The following is an 8,790-nucleotide window of genomic DNA, read 5'->3' as shown; positions in this document are numbered from 1 at the left end:
AATTGTAAGATTGATAGAATGAAGCACTGTTATCTGTGCTGACAAACTGGAAACCTCGTTTCATGAGCGAGGGTTGCTTGAGGTGTAAGGGTCGGAGTTGATACATAAGAACCTTCTGGTAATAAGCGGCGAAACTCCGTTTAAAGGTACGTTTAAAACTGTGCCCCTAGCGGTTAGTCACAGTGCCGCTGTAACTTGACCCACACGGGAGAAGAGGCGCCCAGTGGGAACACTGGTGTGAATGGAACCACTCGCACGCACATTGTTGAGGAATAGGCATGAACCTCCACGCATGGCTCCGCTTGCATTTGAGTCAAGTACAGTCGCATGGCGACTAGGGGCAAGGTACACATGGGTAAACACACCTTAAGAGTGACGCCAGCGTGTGCTACATGGCGTTGTGGTCATGCTTTGCTGTGGTATGAGATTTATCATTGTCACTGAGTTATTAGCATGTGCGCGCAAGGTGCACAGGTGAAAACGCACCTTACGGGTGACTCTAGCATGTGCCGTCGTTTATCGACTGACAAAGTCATCAGAAGATCAAAACAAACTGAAAAACGATTTATAAAAGATATCTGAATGGTGCCAAATTGGCAGTTGATCCTAAATAACGAAAAGTGTCAGGTGATTCACACGAGTGCTAAAAGGAATCCGTTAAACTTCGGTTACACGATAAGTCAGTCTAATCTAAAAGCCGTAAATTCAACTAAATACGTAGGTATTAAAATTACGAACAACTTAAATTGGAAGGAACACATAGAAAATGATGTGGGGAAGGATAACCAAAGGCTGCGTTCTATGGGCAGGACATTTAGGAAATGTAACAGACCTACCAAGGAGACTGCCTACACTATGCTTGTCCGTCCTCTTTTAGAATACTGATGCACGGTGTGGGATCCTTACCAGATAGGACTGACGAAGTACGTCGAGAAAGTTCAAAGAAGGGCAGCACGTTTTGTATTATCGCGAAATATGGGTCAGAGTGTCACTGAAGTGATACAGGATTTGGGCTGGACATCATTAAAACAAAGGAGTTTTGGTTGCGACGGAATCTTCTCACAAAATTTCAATCCCCAACTTTCTCCTCCGAATGCGAAAATATTTTGTTGAGACGGACCTACATAGGGATAAACGATCACCACTGTAAAATAACGGAAATCATAGCTCGTACGGAAAGATGTAGGTGTTCGTTCTTTCCGCATGCTACACGAGATTGGAATAATAGAGAACCATGAAAGTGGTTCGATGAACCCTTTGCCAGCCACTTAAATGTAATTGGTAGATTATCCATGTAGATGTAAGTAGTGTTACGGTCATGCTTTGTTGGTATGAGATTTATCATTGTCACCAACTTATTAGCATGTCCTACTGCCGTATGAAGACAACCCAGTGTCAAATACGAAATTTTCCTAAATATAAATAACTATTTAAGTATCTGTAATATTTGCAAATGCTAATTGTAAATGTCACTGTGATCCACTGGTGTGAATCCATTTGTTTAAAGAGGGAGTAAGAAAATTCAGAGCATTGTTGTTTACTGTAAATGGATTGAGGACAAGTAAACTGCCAGGAGCACCAATACTTTCAGTGAAGTGACGACTTTGCAGCCTTTAACGAGACAGACACAGCCGATCTGCGTTGTTATGGCGTGAAGTTTAACTACCTACCCGTGAACATTGGCTAGCGGTCAGAAAAGTTATTACTTGAAGCAGACGTTTTGGCTGATAATCAACAGAAGAAGAAACGACTCAAAAAATTCATTCCAAGCCACATAATCCTGGAAGTAACTGTTAATGATGTCGCCTTTTTGCCTGGGAAAGATTATGGTATGTGTCGTATCATATACTACGAGTGAGCGAATTTTCAGCATTGTGATTTGCGGCGACGATCGACATTAGATCGACTGTCGACAGTCTGCGCAAACTGGTGAGAAGCTGAGTAATACACTACTGGCCATTAAAATTGCTACACCACGAAGACGACGTGCTACAGACGCGAAATTTAACAAACCGGAAGAAGATGCTGTGATATGCAAATGATTAGCTTTTCAGAGCATTCACACAAGGTTGGGGCCGGTGGCGACACCAACAACGTGCTGACATGAGGAAAGTTTCCAAACGATTTCTCATACACAAACAGCAGTTGACCGGCGTTGCTTGGTGAAACGTTGTTGTGATGCCTCATGTAAGGAGGAGAAATGCGTACGATCACGTTTCCGACTTTGATAAAGGTTGGATTGTAGCCTATCGCGATTGCGGCATATCATATCGCGACACTGCTGCTCCCGCTGGTCGAGATCCAATGACTGTTAGCCGAATATGGAATCGGTGGGTTCAGGAGGGTAATACGGAACGCCGTGCTGAATCCCAACGGCCTTGTATCACTAGCTGTCGAGATGACAGGCATCATGTCCGCATGGCTCTAACGGATCGTGCGGACACGTCTCGATCCCTGAGTCAACAGATGGGAACGTTTGCAACACAACAACCATATGCACGAACAGTTCGACGACGTTTTCAGTAGCATGGACTATCAGCTCGGAGACCATAGCTGCGGTTACCCTTGACGCTTCATCACAGACAGGAGCGCCTGCGATGGTGTACTCAACGACGAACCTGGTTGCACGAATGGGAAAATGTCAATTTTTTCGGACGAATCCAAGTTCTGTTTACAGCATCATGATGGTCGCATCCGTGTTTGGCGACATCGCGGTGAACGTACATTGGAAGCGTGTATTCGTCATCGCCATACTGGCGTATCACCCGGCTTGATGGTATGGGGTGCCATTGGTTACCTCTTGTTCGCATTGACGGCACTTTGAACAGTGGACGTTACATTTCAGATGTGTTACGTCCCGTGGCTCTACCCTTCATTCGGTCTCTGCGAAACCCTAGATGTCAGCAGGATAATGCAAGTTCTGTATGGGCCTTTCTGGATACAGAAAATGTTCGACTGCTGCCCTGGCCAGCATATTCTCCAGATCTCTCACCAATTGCAAACGTCTGGTCAATGGTGGCCGAGCAACTGGCTCGTCACAATACGCCAGTCACTACTCGTGATGAACTGTGGTATCGTGTTGAAGCTGCATGGGCAGCTGTACCTGTACACGCCATACAAGCTCTGTTCGACTCAAAATGTCCAGGCGTAGCAAGGCCGTTATTACGGGCAAAGGTGGTTGTTCTGGGTACTGATTTCTCAGGATGTATGCACCTAAAATGCGTGAAAATGTTATCACATTTCAGTTCTAGTATAATACAGGGTGATTCAAAAAGAATACCACAACTTTAGGAATTTAAAACTCTGCAACGACAAAAGGCAGAGCTAAGCACTATCTGTCGGCGAATTAAGGGAGCTATAAAGTTTCATTTAGTTTTACATTTGTTCGCTTGAGGCGCTTTTGACTAGGCGTCAGCGTCAGTTGATGCTAAGATGGCGACCGCTCAACAGAAAGCTTTTTGTGTTATTGAGTACGGCAAAAGTGAATCGACGACAGTTGTTCAGCGTGCATTTCGAACGAAGTATGGTGTTAAACCTCCTGAAAGGTGGTGTATTAAACGTTGGTATAAACAGTTTACAGAGAATGGGTGTTTGTGCAAAGGGAAAAGTTGTGGACGGCCGAGAATGAGTGATGAAAATGTAGCACGCATCCAGCAAGCATTTGTTCGCAGCCCAGGAAAATCGACTCGCAGAGCTAGCAAAGAGCTGCAAATTCCACAATCAACTGTATGGAGAGTCCTACGAAAAAGGTTAGTTATGAAACCTGAACGTCAACTACCCGAGGTGATGGATCGGCCGCCAGGCAGCCCGTGACAGAGCACTTCATCACTGGCCTCCAAGAAGCCCTGATCTTACCCCCTGCGATTTTTTCTTATGGGGGCATGTTAAGGATATGGTGTTTCGGCCACCTCTCCCAGCCACCATTGATGATTTGAAACGAGAAATAACAGCAGCTATCCAAACTGTTACGCCTGATAAGTTACAGAGAGTGTGGAACGAGTTGGAGTATCGGGTTGATATTGCTCGTGTGTCTGGAGGGGGCCATATTGAACATCTCTTAACTTGTTTTTGAGTGAAAAAAAAACCTTTTTAAATACTCTTTGTAATGATGTATAACAGAAGGTTATATTATGTTTCTTTCATTAAATACACATTTTTAAAGTTGTGGTATTCTTTTTGAATCACCCTGTATATTTGTCCAATGACTACCCGTTTATTATCTGCATTTCTTCTTGGTGTGCCAATTTTAATAGCCAGTAGTTTATCATCTTTGACTCTGCTTTCTCTCACCAGTGTTATCGTTAGTGAATCTCGACTTTGTAGCAGTATCTCTAATAAAAGTCGTCGCGTGTCATTCCATTCACCAAACATAGTGCCTTGTTCCCACGTTGGTGAGTCCGATTCGTTTCTCTCGTCTGTATGTTGTGCGTTACGGATTTTGCGCCAAGCCCAATAAGCAGTGGATCGCTTACAGCTTTGTGGGTCGAATTCTACCTTCTCGGCTCCTGTAGTGAACTTTGACTGTGAATTTCGTTTATCCGCACGAGGTGACATGTTCTGCTCGCTCGTCCGCGCTGCCTCCTACAAAGTTTCCGAACCGTTCTGCGGCGACCACGGTCGCCCCATGCTCGCCGGTCGGGCTAGCTCCCATACCCGCTGCGCCGTGCGTAGCGTGCGGACGAGCCCGCCTGCACCCCCTCCCCCGTGTACACCTCAGGCGGCGCACCGCATCCTCTGCCTGCCTCGTCCGCTGCCCTGCACCTCAGTGCCACCGCCGACGGCCTCCCTCCTCATCTACCTACTTCTTTCCCATCCGCTCACCAGCCCACGCCCTACTCTGTTTCACTGCAGTACGTTCCACTGTGCAGATTCTCCAAACTTCTCCAGCTGCAAAAAGAGAGCCCAAAGACATGCTTTGCCCTGGTGGACAACATCTTCGACAGTCCTGAAATACACTACTGGCCATTAAAATTGCTACACCAAGAAGAAATGCAGATGATTAACGGGTATTCATTGGACAAATACATTACACTAGAACTAACATGTGATTACATTTTCACGCAATTTGGGTGCATAGATCCTGACAAATCAGTACCTAGAACAACCACGTTTGCCGGTAATAACGGTCTTGATACGCCTGGGCATTGAGTCAAACAGAGCTTGGATGGCGTGTACATGTACAGCTGCCCATGCAGCTTCAACACGATACCACAGTTCATCAAGAGTAGTGACTGGCGTATTGTGACGAGCCAGTTGCTGGGCCACCATTCACCAGACGTTTTCAGTTGGTGAGAGATCTGGAGAATATGCTGGCCAGGGCAGCAGTTGAACATTTTCTGTGTCAAGAAAGGCCCGTACAGGATCTGCAACATGTGGTCGTGCATTATCCTGCTGAAATGTACGGTTTCGCAGGGATCGAATGAAGGGTAGAGCCACGGGTTGTAACACATCTGAAATGTAACGTCCACTGTTCAAAGTGCCGTCAATGCGAACAAGAGGTAACAGAGACGTGTAACCAATGGCACTCCATATCATCACGCCGGGTGATACGCCAGTATGGCGATGACGAATACACGCTTCCAATGTGCGTTCACCGCGATGTCGCCAAACACGGATGCGACCATCACGATGCTGTAAAGATAACCTGGATTCATCCGAAAAAAATGACGTTTTGCCATTCGTGCACCCAGGTTCGTCGTTGAGTACACCATCGCAGGCACTCCTGTCTGTGATGCAGCGTCAAGGGTAACGGCAGCCGTGGTCTCCGAGCTGATAGTCCATGCTGCTGCAAACGTCGTCGAACTGTTCGTGCAGGTGACTGTTGCCTTGCAAACGTCCCCATCTGTTGACTCAGGGATAGAGACGTGGCTGCACGATCTGTAACGGCCATACGGATAAGATGCCTTTCATCTCGACTGCTAGTGATACGAGGCCGTTTGGAACCATCACAGCGTTCCGTACTACCCTCCTGAACGCACCGATTCCGTATTCTGCCATCAGTCATTGGATCTCGACCAACGCGAGCAGCAATGTCACGATACGATAAACCGCAATCGAGATAGGCTGCAATCCGACCTTTATCAAAGTCGGAAACGTGATGGTACGCATTTCTGCTCCTTACACGAAGCATCACAACAACATTTCACCAGGCAACACCGGTCAACTGCTGTTTGTGTATGAGAAATCGGTTGGAAACTTTCCTCATGTCAGCACGTAGTAGGTGTTGCCACTGGAGCCAACCTTGTGTGAATGCTCTGTAAAGCTAATCATTTGCATATCACAGCATTTTCTTCCTGTCGGTTAAATTTCGCATCTGTAGTACGTCATCGTCGTGGTGTAGCAGTTTTAATGGCCAGTAGTGTAGTTAAAGATGACGCTCGTTTTATTCACCTTATCTCCCATCTCTATGACCGTATAGAACTTATAAGTGATTTCCTTTCTCAACTTGTCTACTCAAAATAAATAAGTCGCTATGAAGTGTCTCAGCATCGAGCACGTGTCCCGCACTCAGTCAGAGACCACGAGGTACAGCTTCAAGACAGAACGCCTTTGCAGCTGTGGAGGCACCTTCGAGCGCAGATTGGTTCTGATGCCATGCCTAATGTCGCCTCGTGAACACTTTAGCTCATCAAACCCCCTGAGCTGCAACTTCAGTTACTTACACACTCCACCGATGCACGGGAAACTAAACTTCTGTTGGCGGATCAGGCGTATGTATCATCCGCACCTGACATCTCCTCCCTACACCTGGCTCACTGCCTGCCTCTAAGGTGGCTAGCAGCGCTCCTGCTTCCTGCCCATCACCTCCACACGCAGCTGGCAAAGATCGCATCCGAGCTGCTGCAGCTCAACAAGCAAACCCCCATGAGCCGTAGTTGTGTCCGGCTCCTCGATAAGCGCGCCAGGCGGAGTGCTTTCGCCTCCCGTCTAGTGTTTACGGTGGCGCTTTCGGTTTGGCGCGCTGTTTGGAGCACTACCGCCCTCTGGCGGGAGGTGGAGCAAGTGTGCGGTCGTGTGACGATCGAGGGGTACGTACTGGGCTGTGACCGAGAGAGGTGGTGGCGCGAGCGGGCCCCTGTTGTTGGGGGTCGTCAACTGCTCGCCACGTGCTTTGGCCGACCTCTTGGCTGTCAGGGTTTAAGTCTGGCTTACCCGCATGTACGTGACTTGTGAAGCTTAGAAGCCGTGATGCAGGAGATCAGCTCGTGGGACCGTATGTCTTCTTATGGGGCCGTTGAAATCACTGGCAGCGGTTGGCTCTGACTAGCATAAGGAAGTGCAACGTGTTCCCGGCGCTGTGTTGGAGTGTGAGAAGTTGAGTACTGTTTTTATGTAACAGAGTTAGTTATACCGGGTGTTACAAAAAGGTACGGCCAAACTTTCAGGAAACATTCCTCACCCACAAAGAAAGAAAATATGTTATGTGGACATGTGTCCGGAAATGCTTACTTTCCATGTTAGAGTTCATTTTATTACGTCTCTTCAAATCACATTAATCATGGAATGGAAACACACAGCAACAGAACGTACCAGCGTGACTTCAAACACTTTGTTACAGGAAATGTTCAAAATGTCCTCCGTTAATGAGGATACATGCATCCACCCTCCGTCGCATGGAATCCCTGATGCGCTGATGCAGCCCTGGAGAATGGCATATTGTATCACAGCCGTCCACAATACGAGCACGAAGAGTCTCTACATTTGGTACCGGGGTTGCGTAGACAAGATCTTTCAAATGCCCCCATAAATGAAAGTCAAGAGGGTTGAGGTCAGGAAAACGTGGAGGCCATGGAATTGGTCCGCCTCTACCAATCCATCGGTCACCGAATCTGTTGCTGAGGAGCGTACGAACACTTCGACTGAAATGTGCAGGAGCTCCATCGTGCATAAACCACATGTTGTGTCGTACTTGTAAAGGCACACGTTCTAGCAGCATAGGCAGAGTATCCCGTATGAAATCATGATAATGTGCTCCATTGAGCGTAGGTGGGAGAACATGGGGCCCAATCAAGACATCACCAACAATGCCTGCCCAAACGTTCACAGAAAATCTGTGTTGATGACGTGATTGCACAATTGCGTGCTGATTCTTGTCAGCCCACGCATGTTGATTGTGAAAATTTACAATTTGATCACGTTGGAGTACATACTGACGAAACTAAAATGAGCTCTAACATGGAAATTAGGCGTTTCCGGACACATGTCCACATAACATATTTTCTTTCTTTGTGTGTGGGGAATGTTTCCTGAAAGTTTGGCCGTACCTTTTTGTAACACCCTGTATATAAAAAGGGGTTTTTCAAGTTCTAGTGAAGTATATGAGTTTCTTCACCAGTGGTTTTGTTGGGGTCTTCCTACCACAGTATTCGTTTGCCTGTCCGTGGGAATGTGGTAATTGCTTCTTGGTCAGGCCGTTTCACACGTCGATTGGGTGATTTAGGGTCGGTGTCGCTTGTCTCTGTGGTTCAGAGTCTGTGCAGGCACCACCCTTGCTACATCTTCTGGTTTGGGGTAACTCGGGGAGGTGGGGGCTTGTAATGGAAGTTTTAGGGGCTGATCTGCTGTGGCCCTGTAGACCACCAGTAACTATTCCACCTATTGTGATTTGGGCCCCTTTACACGTGTCACTCCCTCACCGATCTAAGGAAAATTTTTTTGGGAACTTCCTTTAATGTGAAGGTTTGTGTACTGGCTTATTCACATCTATCTTGTAACAAAAGGTGTAATATAAGTTATTTAACTGGCGAGAGACAACTATTTTAGGTTTAGTACAAACTAGCTACCTGAAGG

Source organism: Schistocerca serialis, chromosome 6, assembly GCF_023864345.2.
Source record: "Schistocerca serialis cubense isolate TAMUIC-IGC-003099 chromosome 6, iqSchSeri2.2, whole genome shotgun sequence".
Taxonomy (NCBI): Eukaryota; Metazoa; Arthropoda; class Insecta; order Orthoptera; family Acrididae; genus Schistocerca; species Schistocerca serialis.
The sequence above is the reverse complement of the archived record's forward strand: the minus strand, read 5'-3'. Positions refer to the sequence as shown.